The following is a 19,094-nucleotide window of genomic DNA, read 5'->3' as shown; positions in this document are numbered from 1 at the left end:
GGCATCCACTGCTGGAGGGCAAATACAGAACAAGATGATGACGCATTTGTTTCACCCCATACAGACAGAGTCAGGAAAACACACAGCTACCTCAGCACATACAGACAGAGGGGAGGCAAAATAGTTGTACTAGCCAAAATACTTTTACTTCTGCATGAAACTCAAACACATGCCGTAGGATTACCGCAAAGTAAAAACATTCCTCCAAACACGTGAATGATCCTTCGCTTTTGTCGCTTCTCTCACTGGTAATATCCCTGGAGGTGACAGTAACGTTCTTTAGGTAAACATATGTTGTGATGTATGGAGATAGACTGTTTCTCAAATGAGTTCACCTCTGTGGGGTTTTGGAACAGACAATTTTAAATGAATACCATCACATCCATATGCGTTTTATGACAGCCTGCCTTTAAAAAAATATATTTTTAAACATAGATGTTGATTTTATGGGGAACTCAATGCCAAGCAGCAAATAAGTATAAAAATACATAACAAAAGAACAACATTTCCCTATAATGGAAAAAACAAAACAAACAAAAAACATTGGAAACAAAATCCTAAGTCATTTTTATAACTTCTGTTCCATAGACTACTCAGGAGACACAATATGCAGGACAGACAGCAAAGGGCCTTGCACGCATACACAGCTACGCCAACTGCAGTAGCAAATGAGCATTTCTACCAGTAAATGACTTCTACAGTGCCTATTGGGCTTCTTTGCATATGCAAAAAAATCAGAAAATAAGAAGGCACCAAGAGAATTATATGACCGCTGTGAATTTTCAAATTGTCTTTCACAACTTCTCTTCTTAACTTTAATAAGAACGTATGTCTTCAAGTATCTGTGTATCTACCAAGTACCAACTTCAGCGCATGCTTAGCAAGGGTATGCTGTTTAATGGATAGAAAAGACAAGAAAACAAACAGGAGACATAAAATGCAACAGTACCCTTCAGACAAATCTATCTACTACCAGTATGAAAGGAAGATTCATCATGAACTTCAAAACAGGAATAAGAACTGTATCTAAAACTATGATGAAAAAACAGCTTCCAGACAGTGACAGAGCAGGGGAGCTGCCTGTACAAACAGGATCTACTATATAAGTAAATTGACTTAATTGAACCTACATTCACTGACACTTGAGTTCAACACTAAACCGCTTGCTTCGTGCTCTCCACTGATGCTAGCACAGAATATCACAGAAAGACACAGCCCGTTTTTTCTCATCCCAGAAGAGCAATCAATCTCTATTCAATCTACAGAAAATGACAGAGAAAAAAAGGCAATAACCAATTTTCTTCATGGCGCTCTGCAAAGAGGAACAAAAGGGCCCCAAGATACTATTATTTCCATGGGCTTCAAAAGAGAAAAGGAAGATGATCCTTATAACGTTCATAATTTATTTTCTTTGTTTTTGAAAAACAAAATAAATTGGAAAATTATTTGTTTGAACTAATCTTTTGGAGATTTTGTTAAAGGACTTTCACAGTCATAAATGTGAAACTACCATCTCCAGCCAATGCTACTTGTCTGAGACAAAACCGTATTGTATCTGCTTCTTTCATCCCTCCCCCATGTTGAAGTAAACCAGGTAAATTAATTTTGATTTATAGAAAGCATGAGGATTTAGTCATGGTATCAAAGCCAGAGTGCATTGCTATATACCCAGCATAACCACAGTCCTAGTTTTTCTGTATGACCTCCACAAAATAATTCAGAGATATACAGCATTATAAGGCCAACGTCTGTATCCTCAGTGCAAAATCTGAAATCTAAATTGAAGGTGATTCTCAGACCCATCGCCTGCCTGAATCTTTTCATTAGGTGTGCAACGCAGCTGGACCCAGGAACAAGTCAGGGAACGGGGTATTATTCACACCTTGTAAGGGAACCAGGACAAAAGGAGTCAATACTATCTTATCCTTCTTTTATGTTTAGAACGGGGAGAGAATGAAACTGTGGATTAAGTTAATAGCAACATATATACTATTTGTGAGGAATGCATGGTGTTTCTTTGGTTTCATTTTCTACTAAAGAGCCCCAAATTTTACACTTGGGAACAGCAGCCTGAGCCATGGCTTTTTGAGACACCAAATACGGACCTTAAATACCTTAGACGTGTGTTGATTACGTCAAGCTGTTCCAGACATGAAACGCTTGTGGCTTGCTTCGTGCTATACAGAGATGGCCATAATCATTTATATCATCTGGGCACTCAGAAGAAGAAATACAAACCAGATTTCACTTCATAGAATATGAATAGTATATCTCCTATATAACAAAACATTTAGGGTTTGTGTGTGTGGATTTTTGTTTTTTGTTCTTTGTTGTTGTTTTTGTTTGTTTGTTTGTGTTGTGGTTTAGCCCGGCTGGCAGCCAAACACCACACAGCCGTTCGCTCACCCTCCCCCCTCCCTCTCCGGGATGGGGGAGAGAAACGGGAAAGTGAAGCCTGTGAGTTGAGATAAAGACAGTTTATTAAGAATAACAATATTAAGAATAACAATATTAATATTAATAATAATAATAATAATAATAATAATAGTATTAATAGTAATAATGTGTACGAAATAAGTGATGCACAATGCAATTGCTCACCACCCGTTGACCGATGCCCAGCCTATTCCCGAGCAGCCGGCCCCCCACCCCAGCTAGCCACCCCTATATATTGTTCAGCATGACGTCAGATGGTATGGAATACCCCTTTGGCCAGTTTGGGTCAGCTGTCCTGGGTCTGTCCCCTCCCAGCTCCTGCTGCATCCCTAGCCTGCTCGCTAGCAGGACAGAGCGAGAAGCTGAAAAGTCCTTGGCTTGGTGTAAGCACTGCTCTACAACAATTAAAACATCAGCATGTTATCAGCGCTCTTCTCATCCTAATCCAAAACATAGCACCCTGCCAGCTACTAGGAGGAAAATTAACTCTGTCCTACCTGAAACCAGGACAGTTTGTTTTTTAAACACTCCTCTCACCTTGGAGAGACTTAAAAGAGTGCTTTATGTTACAGTGCTGGAATATCAGAGTTAATTCCACAAGTTTAGTGCAGTTGATGTAGAATTGTACTGCTATAAAATGAATAAAATATACTTCCAAATATACAATACTATTAAAAATATCTTCATAACTGTATAATCAGGCAGCACTTTCCATCTTTCACCATCACCTGACACCTTAACGTGTTTCATGTTATTCTGCCATCAGCTTTAGGAGAATTAATTGGAAAGATAGCCCCGAGACCTGAACCAACACACCAGCTTAACCAAACCCCAGTGTAAAACCACAAGGCCTTTCTAGCTCATTTACAATGATGAACCTCATTTTACCGTCAGTCATACCACCTGTCAGCTGGAAATAAAGAAATGCCATTCATATCTTGAGGCAACAGTCAAGCACAACTGCAGGATGATTTGTATATATACTGTCTGATTTCAATGGGAGCACTAGGTAACAGGGAACTAGGTAGCTTTTTCTACAAATGCCCTTCCCCCTTATAACAACCCTCAAAAAAAAAAAACAGGTAGAACTTATTTCTCACACTGGAATCTTTATAAGAAAAGACCCTGTACTTAAGGGTGACATTTCAGACACCTCCCTCACAACTAAAGCCTGCAGTCTCTCCCACTTCCTCCACCTTGCACGTGTGACGGGGACAGAAAACACAAACACCATAAAGTCACAAAGCAAGGTACTGAGCTTTCATCCAAGGATCAGGTTATGCCACTCGGTAACTACCAAGTTTGCCACATATTTGGGTGTTTTGACTGCACTTTCTTGGCCCAAAAAGACAACATGGAAATAAGACTGCAGACCTTTTTAAGTGGTTGCAAACTTCAGAGAATGCAATGAAGGACATTTGCTCATTTCACACACAGGACTGAATTTGGCATGCCTGCATTTTTGCATTGTCATGCACTCAGAAGAAGAAAGCATTTTTTTTTTTTTTAAAAAAAAAAGGCAGTCTTTTTTTTTCTTGAGAAGAAGGCAAGGCTTTCTTTCATGTACCTGGAAATGTCACTCTTTGCATATGAAATTATCTAAGTACATCAAGAATGCACTTGAAGTTGAAAAGTCAATTAATGTACATATTACTTACTTTTTTATAGCTGTCCTTCATGTAATAAAACTTATTTCTATCCCATACACTGTTTAAAGGCATTGCTTCATGAAAGATGTTCTAAAACATACCACATAATCGCTGCTGTAATTTCTCTGTTGAATTTATGCCGTATTTTATTTTCTGAGTGAAGGCAGTGCTGCCTTGCAAAGACAGATAGGACAGGATGGAACTGAACTACCTTTGATTCTCTGTGCAGCTACAGATTAGTCACTTGACCTCCCTGATCTCTACTCTGCCCGTGTGTATAATGGTGCAACTCCGCACAGGATTGTTATGAGAAGTAATTAACTGACACTAAAAGGCTTTGAGACATGCTCAGTAAAAATTATTTCTATAAAAGTGCATATGCATAAAGTGCTAATTGATGCCAGCTGGCCTTTCATCCTGGGCAGTAAAAACAGCTTTTTACCACACACATTTTGTTTTGTGGGCACCAGCAGCATGCTTTTAATTTCTAAAGCCTGGCTTTTGCCTTAAAACACACCAACCATTTGATTTTCAGGAATACTGCTATTTGGAGAATGATGCAGCAATGTATTTCAAAGATTACCTTTAACTCTGCATAGGCAAGAAGTAACACCCTTCAAACCAAGAAATGAATCCTATTTGCAATGTACAGTCCTAGATTCAGGACTTTGCATCTTGAAGGGTCTAGAGTGTCCTCTTCATTTCCTGTATGAACCAGACAATCAAGTTACAATAGCCCTTGAAACAAAGCTGCTGTTCCTGGACTGGCTTTACACGACATGGCATATCTTAATTTGATAAGTAATTATTTTTCTTTTGATTTTCCCTCTATGCTGTAAAAAACACTGTTTTCTGGAACCCCTCCTCTGCTGCAAAAATTTGGATGTGCTCCACCTGCTTATGCTTGCTGATAGAAGCCAGAGGAATTTTTACTTCATCTGTTTCACAGATGCTCAGACTCTTTTCTCAAGACATGTCACACAAAAATGTCTCCAAAATAATTAGCAGGATTTCAGTCGGCTTGACTGTGCTGGCTGCATGTAAGGTAAAGCTCAGACAGCTCTTAAGAAATGGCAACTCTGAAATGACCGTCTGGGACTTTAGCAGCACTCATTTAAATCTTCCCGTGTGACACATTTATAGTTTTCCATGTAGTCAAAAGGGCAAAAGGGTTGGTATGCAGAAAGCTGCTACAATGTGAGAAACATCGTGCACTTCTGTAACCTCTTGCACTCATAGTGACATAAAAGTAATTGATAATGGAAAGCAATGATGGAATCTAAGTCAAAGAGGGGAGAAAATTACAGATGTCTGCGATCAAAATCTCTATGTCTCACTCCAAAGTAAAATTCACCATCGACTGAGGACCATACCGGAATAAAAACAAACTTATGAAATGTATTGCAAAGTAACATTTTAATATTTAATTGGAAGATGCGCTTCCCTTGGCCGTTTGCCTTGCAGTACAACTGTCAAGTGGGGCTCTTGACCATCCATCATGAGCCTGCCCCTGCCTTGCTGCTCTTCACCCATCCCCAGTGTGCCACCAGCCTTGCCATGGCGAATCAAATAATGACTTCATTGCAAAATGAGGGCACACTGACAAATGTAAAGAGACAGCAAGAGCGCCTCACAATTGTTCACAAGGCTCCTGCTACAAAGTCTAGAGGCTAAATTACTTCTCTCCTCTGGTTTCACAATAGACTTTCACAATATGAGTCCTCAGGTTTCACAATGTAGGACTCATAAGCTGAAAGTCTTTTGCCTGAAATGATAGGAATTTAATTCCCATTGCATAATCTCTGGATGAGAGTACTTCAGATGGCCACGAGTCACCGATAGCCAATTTCACCTTACAGTGATATGCAAGCACCCTCCAAAAGGGCCAGCAAGATGGACCTAAGGGAAGTGTGGGCTGCTGCAGCCTGCCCTCCACACCAGGACACCTTGAGCATTCTCCTTTGGTACTTTCTTGGGGGGACAGCAAGGCTTTTTTACTGTTGACTTATTTAACTTCTTGTGAACACAAAAGCTACTGGAAAGATGAGAAAAACATACCTGAATTAAGTTTCAGGACTTAATCAGGAGGCAAGAAACATCAAGACAGGCTCCAAGGAGCTTTCTCTTGTCAGCTCGGGCATTGCTGTTTTGCAGCCACTGCACAGAGACAGCCATTCCTGTGGCAAGGCCTGGGCGCTGCAGGCCCACACAGCTCCTTCCCCTGCACTACCATGGCCGTTACATCCAAGAGGCTGCAACACAGCCCCGCCATAGCCATGAGGCAGGCCTAGGCCATCTCTGACCTGCAGGCCCGATGGCCTCAGGCAGGCCCACCTGCAGCTGCCATATGGCCTGGGGCAGCCCCATCCTGGCCAGGCAGCCTGGGGAGGCACACAGAAGTCCCAAATCTGGGTCTCTTTGCTCACCTCCTACTTCATTTATTTATTTAAAGCCAAGCTCAGTCACCAGTAATGCCTACCACACTCACAACCTGGAAAGCTGACACAACTTCAGCTGCTGAGCAAGACAAGGCCACAGAAATCCCAACACATTTTTTTTGTGAGATTTTATTTAGTGTGTGTATATATATATATATATATATATCTTTATCATCTTTAAAGACCACGTTGGCTACTTATGTAAATGTGCACAAGAGCATTCAGGTGTGCAACACATCAGGTGTCAGACATTTATTAGATTGATATCAGATATTCCAACTTGGGAATGCAGAGTCACAATCTGTTTGGCCTTGTATAAAGACCTTCAAACATAACTCCAGGCAAAGCTGTGGGGTAAAAACACACCTCCCTCTAAATCACAAGATGCTTCATGCAATAAAAAGCATTTCAAGAATCATTTAATCATTAAATATTTTTAACACCTAAGCCTAATAACAAATGACAAACAGCACTGGTTCACATATCCTGTACTCAATTACTCTGATTTCATTAACAGACTACTTTCAATCATCAGGAATACCAAGCCACATGTCGAACTAGAAGCACAAGTTTTCAGATTACATAATTTAGCAGAGCAGCCAAGTCAAAGGAAGTACACCAATTAATACCATGGTAAAAACAACCCCAAAACTGCATCTTATGGCAATTCCCACAGTGATTCTAGGCAGCATGATTACAAACAGCTGAGAAAGGTAAATTATGTTATTGCGCTATATTGAAAGCATGTGTCAGATGAATCAGCGCACAGGAATTACTCCCAGCCTATAGATAATTCAGTCAATGAAGCACCTTCCATAAAGATCTAGAACCAGCTTTTCTGTTCATCGTGTCCTACAGAATACCCAGAGTCACCTTCAAGAACATTCTCAAAATAATCATGAGACAGATATTATCTTACCTTATTTCATTTTTCTTCCTTATCTCCTCTCCCAGTTTCATACTCAACTACACCAATCTTTACACTGATCATTCTCTGACCTTAGAGATATTAATTTAAATCTTTGTTTCTGACTTGAAGCTTGCTTTTTTCCCTCCTGTTTTCTCTTTGCTACCGAAAAATAAATTGTCGGCGGGGAGGGGGAGCACCAGAACACACACACACACAAAAGTAAAAGACCCTGAGGATGAAAAAAATCCAACCAAATAACTATTCATTAACAAACAGTTCAATGAATTTTATAAAGTAGCAAACATTTTCACAGAATCACAGAATGTTAGGGATTGGAAGGGACCTTGAAAGATCAGCTAGTCCAATCCCCCAAATTTTCAACTTATTCTCCTTCCAAAATTTGCTCATTTATATTAAAGTAGTTTCCTTCTATTTGTAATGTTTGTATATGGGCCCTTATTAAATAAGAGGTCATCCACATCCCAAGTTTGTTATTAATTATCAAGTGCAGGTCACTGCCATTCCATTTAAATCTTGAGAGCATTTAAATCAGAAGACTATATCTTATATATCTATATACTTATACTATTATTACATTATAATACCTTATACTATATCTTATATATAAGACTATATGGCTTTACAGACGAAAAAAGAGCATACTGAATTAAGACCATCTTCCAGCTGATTAACTCATTAATTTCCTCCCAGCGTGCTATGCTCTAACAACCAGACAACAATCCTGTTACCTAACAGACATGTGAACATCAGCTCCTGAAAAGGAGTAGATTCTACTCTCACTGGCTATAAAACAGTATTCAGTTCCATCAAGGTTCTACCAAGGTTCTACCAATTCAACCTTGTAATTTTTTGCTGACTTTCACAGATAAAACTTGATAAACTTAATTCTAAATTGACATTGTTGTGAAATTCAGCATCTTATTTCAATGACAGTATGTATCATTCAACAGGATCGTGCTGTGATTAAAGGCAAATACCAGAGATTCTTGGATTGATAGTACAAGGGAAGTTCATACCAACAAGTACTTACAGATTTTTTCCAAACCAGGCTGTCTCCTGAAGAAAGGAGACAGATCAATTTTAAAGGAAAAAAAAAAAAAATCATAACTCTGTTGCACTTGTTATTCCTATACAAGCTAGAATTTTAGAGAAGAAATCTTACTGAATTTCCACAAGCCTGAAGTCTAATATCCACAGCAGACTGCAATAAAGGTAGGTCAGCAATACATAACATATAGCAAAAGTCTTTAAATTGCCCAGAAGTATGCTGTAAAAATGGCTATTGTTATAAACATTTAATTAAATATGCAAATCTTTCATGAAACAAACAATACTTCTGATACACTGTCATACATCCCCAGGAATGGAAAATTTTCCTTCCTCTTTCAAGCTAATATATTTATACTTTGTTCTGCATCGCAAGCTATATTGCAATAGTACAAGCAATTACTCCTGGGATCAACAAAAAAACAGAGGTGGCACACATAGGATTCTCTTCTCCAATTATATCTTTTTTTTTTTTTTTGATTGCAACATTAATCTACAGTCCCGCAGCCTGTGCATCATAAACGAGGCCAGTGGAGGAATGGATCTGTAATTCAATCCAATTTCAGCCTCTTTTTTTTTTTTTTTTATTTGGCAATGTCATTTACTTCAGTGGGAAGCTTTGGGCACCCAGGATCAGCCCCGAAATAAAAACTGATGGCTTTGGGCATCGTACAGCTGTAAACAGAGATTATGTATTCCTTAGAAGGGTCATGTTGGCTCAAACCAGTGTGAACATCAGCACCAAATGCAAATTTTGCAGTATTCTAATGGAAATCAAAGAAACAATATCCATGGCTTCAGGGGAAGAGCTACACAGAATACCTCCACAGAATAAGCACTAAGCACGCACGTCTTTGTTGCAAAAAAAGCACTGCCTAAAAAGATCTGCCAAAAGCACTCGCAGCCCATTCCCTCCCGCTGCAAGGATACGAGGGAGCAACAGCCACTGAACCAGAAGTTCTTGGGTTTTGTAAGAGAACAGCATCACATGCTATGAAGGAAGGGTGCTTTCTCCCAAACGCCAGCTCACAGCAGGGCCCTATACGCTCTGAGCACCGCAGAGAAGCGGGAGCCTCCCTGAGCCCGCCAGCCACCGCAGCGGTGCCGCTCAAGTCACAGCTCCACATCCCGCTGAAACAGCCTAACCGCCACAGAAATGTCGCTCAAGGACGCACTAGAACAAAACAATCGTCAGTGACTGCAGCATCTGCTCGGCATAACCACTATAATAAATTTCAATCTCATTTTAATTTTTATATGTCAAAAGCTATTAAGTCTTAGAGATTTGAACCTTAATTATTATGGAAGCAATTAGCTCCTGTGACCAGAAGGCCTTGCCTGAGCAATTGTGATGAGCCCAATATTTCCTACAGCACAAGAAATAAACATACTAACAGAACTGCAGCTATCTAGGACCTTTCCATTGCCCCTTGCTTCAAACTGGTGTCTTGGCTATGTGCCAGGCTGCACAAGGCAGAATTTTCTCCTTTAAGGGCACACACCATATGATACTATACAGCCAGGTAATTGAAGATTACATCCTAACACAGGAAATTTCGTATTTATTAAGTTTAAATACTTCCATCAGCAGATAGATTAAATTGTTTTAAAATACCCAAATAATCTGTGAGAGAACACTCCTCTGGTATGCTACCTCCTATGATGACAGCCATGGTTACACAACAGCTGTAAGTACCTTGAAGACTGGGATTTCTATAACTGACAAAACACACATTTGGGTTCCAGGATAGAGAAGTATTCACTGGAGTATCGTGCACTGAAGAAATTGCATTAATACACATTACTTTTTATTACCTTGTTTCAATCCATTACTACTTAACAGAATTATGCATTTTAATTTTCACCATCTTTTGTAGTGTTCCTGTGACACATTTTATCTGCGGAACAGTGTCCCCATCAAGCCTTCCCCCAGCACCAGTGAGCTGATCTGACCTCTGCAACCAGGGCTGTTGGCTGGGAATGGCAGCTGAACAGCAGGGGACAACAGAGCTATTTTAGAAAGTGTTTTAGGATCTTTCTGGGTGAGAAATCCTACAGAAATACAAGTTATACACTGCAAAGCTGCTGCTGAGCATTCACCAGCATGCAGTGCCTGGTCTCCTTGCTACCACACAAGTTTTCCAGCTGCGTTTACAAGCAAGGGTGAAATTCAGGAATGGCTGGTGCTCATTCTCAGCCAAGTCACAGGAAGTATTTTCAATTTCTATATATCTGTATTTTACACAGTGCTCTCCTCTTCCACACCTAATTGAAATATAAACTGTTTAGTGCCTTGTTTTGCATTAAGGGGTTGAATTTAGACTACTTCTGCTGATAAATACCATTTGCTAACAAAATTAAGGGTTGATGACTTCCAATTCAAGCTTTTGTTAAGTCAAACTCAACTAATACCATCAAAGCTCTCAAGGCATAGGACGTACTCGATTCCAGCCAAAGGGACTTTTGTTTATGTTACCACTACTCTCCCCAGGCTGCATATCATGCATTATTTCCGTTTTCTTTATTCGCTGCACCTGCCTCCGGGAGAGAACTAGGGGTGTGAAATGAAATATGATGTACAAGGTGGTTGTGCAAGCCATATACTACATGTACCAACTGGAGGAGTAAAGCATAACGTCCTAATGGATGCTGTGACTTTATTTCCCTGTGTTTTTCAAGGTTTTATTTATTGTTTAGAGGACATTTTCTGCAGCCTGCTGCCCATGAGAGTGGACTTGGACACACATATCTGAGCAAAGTCTGGCTTACCGGAATGAGAGTGCTCTCACTGCGGTGTGACATTTCTGCCCCTATTTCTTCAAAGCAGTGCTGTCTGGAGGCCACTCCCCATGCAAAGCCAGGGACCCTGGGCCTTGCTCCCAGGAGGGGCTAAGGAGACCCTCAGCATCCTAACAGCCAGGACTTGCTGGGTAACACAGACCTGAGCATCATCTGCATGGTCCATAGCAATTGGAAGCCTTTCTACCCAGCCCAAGGCGCTGGGGACAACAAAATCCTCTCTTCTTCCCTGGAGTGTGCATGACCATGTTCATTAAACTCTCTACGAAACCCAGTTCACTTCCTAACTTCACTCGCAATATGCCCAGCAAAAGCCCTGAGCTCCCTTATTCTTGAAGGAAATCCCAAGGGAACCAGAGGGAGCAAGGCCTGCATCCAGGGCACCTCAAGTCCTGCACTGATGCAGGGCAGGTCCCAGAAATCCTCCTGTTCTCTCAAGGTGATTTTCTTACTCATTTTGTGGAACTCCCTAAAATGGTTTTAACAGGCACATTCATCAGTAAAATCCAAAAATAAATAGAAATAGGGAAAACTGTTTTCCTTTAATTAACCTGCATACATTCAGAGCAAAGTTACTCCACCATATGTAGAAAACAGCCATATACTTTTTCCTCTAAAGGTGATTAAATCAGAAACACAAAGCTGACTGTGAAATACAAGACCATTTTCAGATGGGATATAAGAACTTCCCGAATAACAAGATGCCCTTTACTTGAACCATGGCTGGAAAAATGTCAGTGGTGCAAACGTTATGGAAAAAAAAAATACCACCAGCATATCTGACAGGACATAACTTACACTGTCCTCAGAATATGTTAGTCTTACAATGCCACTTCGCCAGTAAGCAAATAAAATTACACCAAAATACACCCAACACAGCAAAACTGAACATTGCAGAATGTCCTATTGAAAGCAGGCTCAGTGTAAGATTTAATAAATGTTTTAGCCAATTTATATTCTCCACCTAGGACTCCTGGACTTCAGGAAATGAAGCATTATGACATTTTAACAACATTCTCCACTTCCATCTACCCTTCATATTTCTATTAGCTCTTCTGCACTCATTTAAAGCATCAATCCTCACTGACGTAAATGGGCTTTCCGCGCATGAAATAAATAAAATATGCAAGAGTGCTGAGCTTCAGGGAGGATCTGAGAGCAGCCAGTGCCAGACATCACAGAGCATGTGCTGTGTGAAGATTGCTGCCATCCTGCAGGGCACCCCATCATGCTCTCAGTGGAGCAAAAGCCCCTGTTAACTTCATAGGTGCAGGAGAGGACCCAGCCATTTGGTCATGCATTGACAAAGAAGGGACCACATTCAACTCTGTTTTTAATAGTAGAACAGGACTTGGCCAAATTGTTGTGAAGCACTCTGGGATGCAGTCACGTGAAAGGCTTCCGCGAGTACTTTACTCTTCCCTAACTTCAGTATTGTTTTTTTGGTTTTTTTTGTTTTGTTTGTTTGTTTTTCCATTTCTGCAACACTACATTAAGAAAAAGTAAATAAAATACTTTGTCTTCATATAACTTACTTGTTGTAGCATTAATTTATTTGATGAACTCCACTTTTGGAAAACACATCATTAAAGACTCTTTGTCTCTCACCAATGAGCACTATATCTAAAGATACTGAACCTATTAACATCTGCCCCACGCAAGAGTTCATACGCATCCTGTTACCTCATTTGATGAGGGGCAGAAGTGGAAAAACAAGATAGACTAATAGAAAAATGCTCTCTTCATAGTACAAAATATGTAATGCTTAAGGATAATAACAGAAGGCCTCTAATGAACCAAGACAAAAATAAGCTATGTGCTTCACATTCACATTAAATATGGTAGAAAACAGTACACTCGGGAGTGATGGTATGGTTTAGCTTGTTTCACTTGTTTAATCTGTATCTTTGTTAAAGTTAATGGCCATCTTAATGTTACAGGCTTACAAAATAGTAATGAAGACCAGCCAGCTAGCTGGACTTGTATTTACAGCTGAGTAAAGCTGCACTCAAGGCAATAATTCCTGACCAAGCGATAGCTGGAAAGAGAACCATTTTTATTAAGCTTTATTAGGATAAACTGAGGTGGTTTTAAGAGTACGTGCAGCTTCCAGCCAGCTATGATTTGACTAGTCAAAACAGCAATAAATGTTTAAGAGGAGCAAGGTATATAAATCCTCAACGGAAATTTAAATAAAACACTAGATCATTAGCCATCAATTTATATCTTCTGGATTTCCCCATCTCAGGAAGTCTTCAGGCACATTTTCAACCTTTTTGAGCCAATATGTTGGTATGAACAATAAGGAACACCTTGGTTTATGGGTATGGAAATGAGACACAATGTTTGTGTTAATTTTGACTGATTCATTGTCAAGACACAAACCACAACCTACGCTCACTAACAGCACAGCAGAGGGGAGCCATCCACCTACTCTTTGACTAGCCAGAGCAAAAATTTGGGGTTTGGGAAGCAAAGAGGAAAAGGCACAAGGCCGGGGTTGCCACCTGGGAGGATGCTTCAACAATTGGGGTGTTTTCCAAATGCTGAGGGGGCACCAGGCCCAGGAGATGGGGAGCACACTGGGATGGACCAGCTGGCTCCTGAAATTGAGAGCAGTGATGCATGGCTGTGCTGATTAGGACAGGACACAGGACAGAAATGCTGGACAAAATGGCTTAAGAACTTGATCTAAAGGAAAAAAAAACACAAGTATTTAAGTTTTAAAAACCGCACGACTAATAAAAGCAGCAACAGCATTAATAAATTTGCTGTAGAGGCATTTAGGGTAGAGTAGAACTGGGTTATTTTACAAGTATATGGTAAGAGACAGCCCTGCTGCAAGGCCTTTGCAATCAAAATTAACAAGGCAGAAAATCAAAAATAGGCAACAACATCTGAGCAGACATTATTCCTAAATGACTCTCTCACACAAAGAATCAGAGTCAGGCCTAGCAGGGCAATTTTAAGACAAAGTTTTATTTAGTTAAATAAGTATTCCAATGAAAAACATCATATTTCTAGGGAACATAATCAGATCACTATCAATATCACTTTCTATTCATCCCACAAACTCATTATGAGCTTTTACCTCACAGACTACATGCCACTCTCTGCTACTCTGGGGTAAATGTCATCGCTCACACCATTTGGGGGCAGTTTCACATGCAGAGATTTATTAGTATTGTCCATATTGTCTCCAAAGGTGGAAGTTACTTTTGGGACAAGAACAAAAATGGGTGAAAGGCAGAGAGACAAAAGGGAGCAAAACGGCCTGGAGTACAGGAGCCGGAAAGCGGAGATGCTACGTGGTGCTAGCCGCTGGCCCCACAGCTGCACCAGGGAAGCCCAGCTGTGGGCCACGGTCCCTTCCTCCTGCACACACATGGGGTAAAACCCACTGCAGTCACGAGCAAGCTTAGCAGCAAGTTTAGCATGGGAACCTTTTTCTTTCTTTTTTTTTTTTTTCCTTGTAAGCAAAATGATTAAGCTATACAAAAAGACCAAATTCCATTTATTGGTATTAATCCTTAGCTGTTTTTTTTTAAAATACGTACAAGATTTGATTTTAAAACACCAGTATTGCTGTAATGCAATGCATGCAAATTGACTAAATCTTGTTTAGCAATCTTGAACTAAGATATACCACCATAGAAATTTCAACATCATACCTTCCACAAAGCCTGAATAACCTTAACAACTGAATGCAATAAGACAGGCGAGCAATGTGTATCGTGCCTGTAAACACCACATCATGAATATATGTTTTGCCATTTAATAAAAGCATCCTCTTAAGAATGTAATTATTTGCACTGTCTATGCTTCTCTCATCTCAGCTTCCCATGCTGCTGAAAAAAGCTTATCCACTGGTGGGAACTGAAGGAATAAGATCACGTTATCCAGGTGGATTACAGCCAGCTACTGATTATTCAGCACTGACTTCCCTTTGAAGAGCCTTCCAATATTAAAAAAAAAAATGCTAAACCTATGGCACCACTTGAAAAATCGGAGGCACCATTTTTAACCTCTGTCCTTTTGCATTAATACAGCAGTGCCTGGAAAAGCTACAGCAATAGAGAGGGAGTCATTCAGGCAGTTCCCTTCACACCAGCACCATAGCTGAAAGGGACAGAAATCATGAAGCATTAGAATCAGCGTAAGCCAATAAGGACATTAAGGAAGAATAAAACACACAGAACTTAAACAAAATCTGTTAAAAGTCACAGAGAAAGCACACATTTCTGAGCAGACAGAGACTTATTTTCTGGAGGGGTTCCAGATTTTCAGTTTCCATCTGGCAGTACTTAGTGCTGTGATAAGGCAAGAGGAAGTTTCCAGCTGCAACACAAGAGCGCACCACGTTTGACACGAAAGACCTGCAAGTCAGACAAACACAGTCAAATCAAAATCCTTAGGATCTCAACAAGGACAGACACATTTTTAAATGCATCTAAATGGCACTCATGCCTGTATACACAAACATGCCTCAATTTAAATAACAGCAAATTAGGAGCCCGTGATTGAAAATGTGGTCCAGCTGGGAAGAATAGAAGATTTGTTCTTACTGTTTTGTGTCCTTCTGAAGCACAAGGTGGTTTAGCTTAAGCTGACACTTGCTATTTACAGGTTTACAGTAAGCCAGTTGGGATTTTTCATTCTTCAGGCCAGCTACCACCAATGATGCTTGGTGCTCCAGCATTCACAAACCCCACGTCCGTTGTAGGGAAGAAGCAGGCAGCATGTGGGGTCTCAGCCATGGCTGGGATTCCTCCAGGGCCCAAGACCTGCCTCCCACCTAACATACACCATGGCTCAAACAAAAGCAAATGACCCTTCACAAGGGTCTGAATGCTTTATTGAGCCCAGGAACCCTGCTGAGTGGGACTGTGACGGTGCAACCCCAGAGTGTGGGTCTGTCACTCCCCATTTGCAAACATAGCTGGTGTGGAATGGAGGTGAAGGAGGGCAAGAAGATGCCCCCTGGGATCTGCAGCCTTCGAGTCAACTGCTGCCTTAGTGAGTGACCAGCATCACAAGCTCTGAAACATGTGAACATACAGCCCTGCGCTGCAAATCAATGCAAACAGTATCTGCTCTCTCCTGTTTGGTGAAATCACGCCAAGTCTGGCAGGGTGGGAATGGCGAGAGTGCAGCCAGCCCAGGCAGGCAGGTGTGGACGTGCAGTGATGGGAGGAATGAGTCTGAAGCCTTCTGCTGTAACTAAAAAATGTATTTCAGGAAACACAACGGCAGTGAAGTTGCATCAGATCTGGAACTGCGGAGGAACGGGAAGCATTTTTTTTCATTTATTTAACTTTCCAGATTTTGTGGGGGTTCTGCCTGAATTAAAGCAAGACATTTCTCTGCTATTCTTAAAGCCATCACATTCAATTACAGAATGAGATTGGATCTCAGCAGAGAAGTTTTGTTTCTTTGGGATTCAGCAGCTAATGCTGAATGAAAGAAAAAGAGAAGCTTGTCTTGTGATGAAAGGACAAGGAAAAGAGCAATCACATAAGAAAACCAATGCCCAGACCTCTGAACAGCAAAGCAATTGCATGTGTCAAGTTCCCATAACATGATGGTGCCAGCTGAGGCTTATGTTAAAACAGTGCAATAAAACGAGATGTCTGTAGCCTCTGTCAGAAGAATGATGCTATCTCATTAATGGGATTACACAGAAAAATTGGAGGAATTTCAGTCAAGAGGAGTAAAACGATTAAGGATCAAAAGAGCATGACTCATGAAAGAAAGTAGAAACTGGGTACTTCACTCTAGCCTGAAAAGCTTATGTCTCCAAACCGGGGAAGCTCAGTGGTACCAGCAACACCCCAGCATCTCCCCCAGTTATGCCTGGAATAACAGTGATGCATCAGACCCCATAGAGCGAAAACTCATAAAATATTGGCTTTGTTATGGCAACACTATTATCACTTCACTCAGCAAGAAACTAATAATCAGAGGGGAAAGAGGAGAGAAAGGCTAATTACCTAGAAATAGCTGGAGGATGTAAGCTCCCTTAGAGAAGAATATATTTAGTCAGGGGGAAAAAAAGAAATTAAAAGATTGTGACTAGAGAGACTGGGTAAAATTGGAGCACTTCAGTTAACAACTACAAAGGATTTCTTAGCCATAGGAACAACATACGTGTGGAATCATCTTCCCAAGCAAAGTGCTGGAACTCACAATTGTTGAATTGATAAATGGAGGCTGGCCATGTCCCCAAAACCATCCCCGTAATGCTCTGGCACTGACAGGAGGTCAGTGGCTACTGACTGGCTGCTGGGGGAAGGGAAGAAAAAACTGGTACAGGCAGGAAAAGGGGAACATTGTGGCAGCAGATGTTCTCTAGTCACCACTACTATGATATATTGCATGAAAAATAAATGAATAAATAAAAAAGACCTCTAAATATAGAATGAGATTTTCCTCACTGAGTGGTTCAACGTCTCTCTGCAATCCGTCTTTTCAGTTCAAGGACTATAGGTTAAATAAAAAGGCTCATTTAAATTCTGCACACATTCACAGAGGTAAACTGATTTCAGAAAGCGTTATTATGTTTGAACTCTCTCTCAGTAGGGGTGAAAACCAGATACTTTGTGAAACGTTTTTATGATAGCTAATATTCTCTAAAAATTCATTAGATGTCAACATAAAGGACATAAGACTTCAGCACGGAAGAGCAGATGCTACGTGCTACCATACAAAGCATATTAGGGTCACTTGCCCTGTGTTCCATCACATCAGCATAGGGCAGCACTGCTTCAATACCCAGCAATGGTCTTGTTTCTCAGCTATCGTGGCAGGCAAAAAGTCAAACAAAAATAACACTTCCCAACAAGAAACTTTGCTGAGGAAGTACCAGACCTGGAGGTGTCAGAGCACAGCCCTTTATGACACACCCACAGCCCATGCCATGTGCACAGTATGCTACGAAAAGCAAGGGATTTCACCAGGAAGCAAATTATTTCATCCCCATTGCAGTCCCATCAGATCCTCCAACAAGACAACTGCTCAGGAGGAGTGCCTGTGTATGCGTGCACACATACACCACACAGGACAGAGCGTTATGACATTTACTTGCACTTTGGACCTTACCTGGCACTTGCAGCGTCAGGGAATGGCTCTTCTACAGCTGATGCTTTACAGAGCAGAGGAGGCTCAAACCCAGTTCTCTCTGTTTTTGGAGACCCTTAAGGGTAGGTATCTCCACATGACCAACTCCTGAGGCAGGCAAAGTAGACTTGGCTGCTGAGCCCCAAAGGGCAGCACAGGCCAAACTGTGACCTGGCTCAGGCTGCCTGTTTGTGAGGTGAGGCAAGCTCTGCCATGACGCTAGACAGCTCCAACACAAGATACACACAGAGTAGATTTGTTTGCTTTTTTTATATGGTTTCTTTCCACAGAAGAATGCACTCGGAGCTCTTAAGCCATTAAACTTTAAAGCAGCAGAGCTTTTTCAGAAGCTGCTTTGATGTAAGTAGGCAAATTCATGTTCTTTCTTAACCAAATGATGATCTAACTGCTCCCCAACTTTTTTTATAACCAACCTTGAGTTTTAACCTGCAACCCTATTTCAGTAGTTTTATACCTCTGATAGTACAGCTTGCTAAATGCAAATACACAGCACTTGGCTCTTCATCTCCCATCTCAGCACTAGCACTTACAGAAAACAACTGTTGTGTTTACAGCAAGTAACGTTCCTGGGAGGCTGTCAAGAATTCTCTATTTGTGTTGTGCCACACACCTCCACCACATTTTTCACTGAAGCCCAGAATTTTTCAGAAACCCCCT

At 40.9% G+C, this 19,094-nt stretch overlaps 1 protein-coding gene across 4 annotated transcripts in view; it reads right to left on the bottom strand.

The window, feature by feature from the left end:
- Nucleotides 1-19,094, bottom strand: part of PID1 (phosphotyrosine interaction domain containing 1) — a 94,065-nt gene that overhangs the window by 34,373 nt on the left and 40,598 nt on the right. The window lies entirely within an intron of this gene.

This window comes from Cygnus atratus, chromosome 9, assembly GCF_013377495.2.
Source record: "Cygnus atratus isolate AKBS03 ecotype Queensland, Australia chromosome 9, CAtr_DNAZoo_HiC_assembly, whole genome shotgun sequence".
In the NCBI taxonomy this organism is placed as follows: domain Eukaryota; kingdom Metazoa; phylum Chordata; class Aves; order Anseriformes; family Anatidae; genus Cygnus; species Cygnus atratus.
This window is presented reverse-complemented; position numbering and strand designations above follow the sequence as displayed.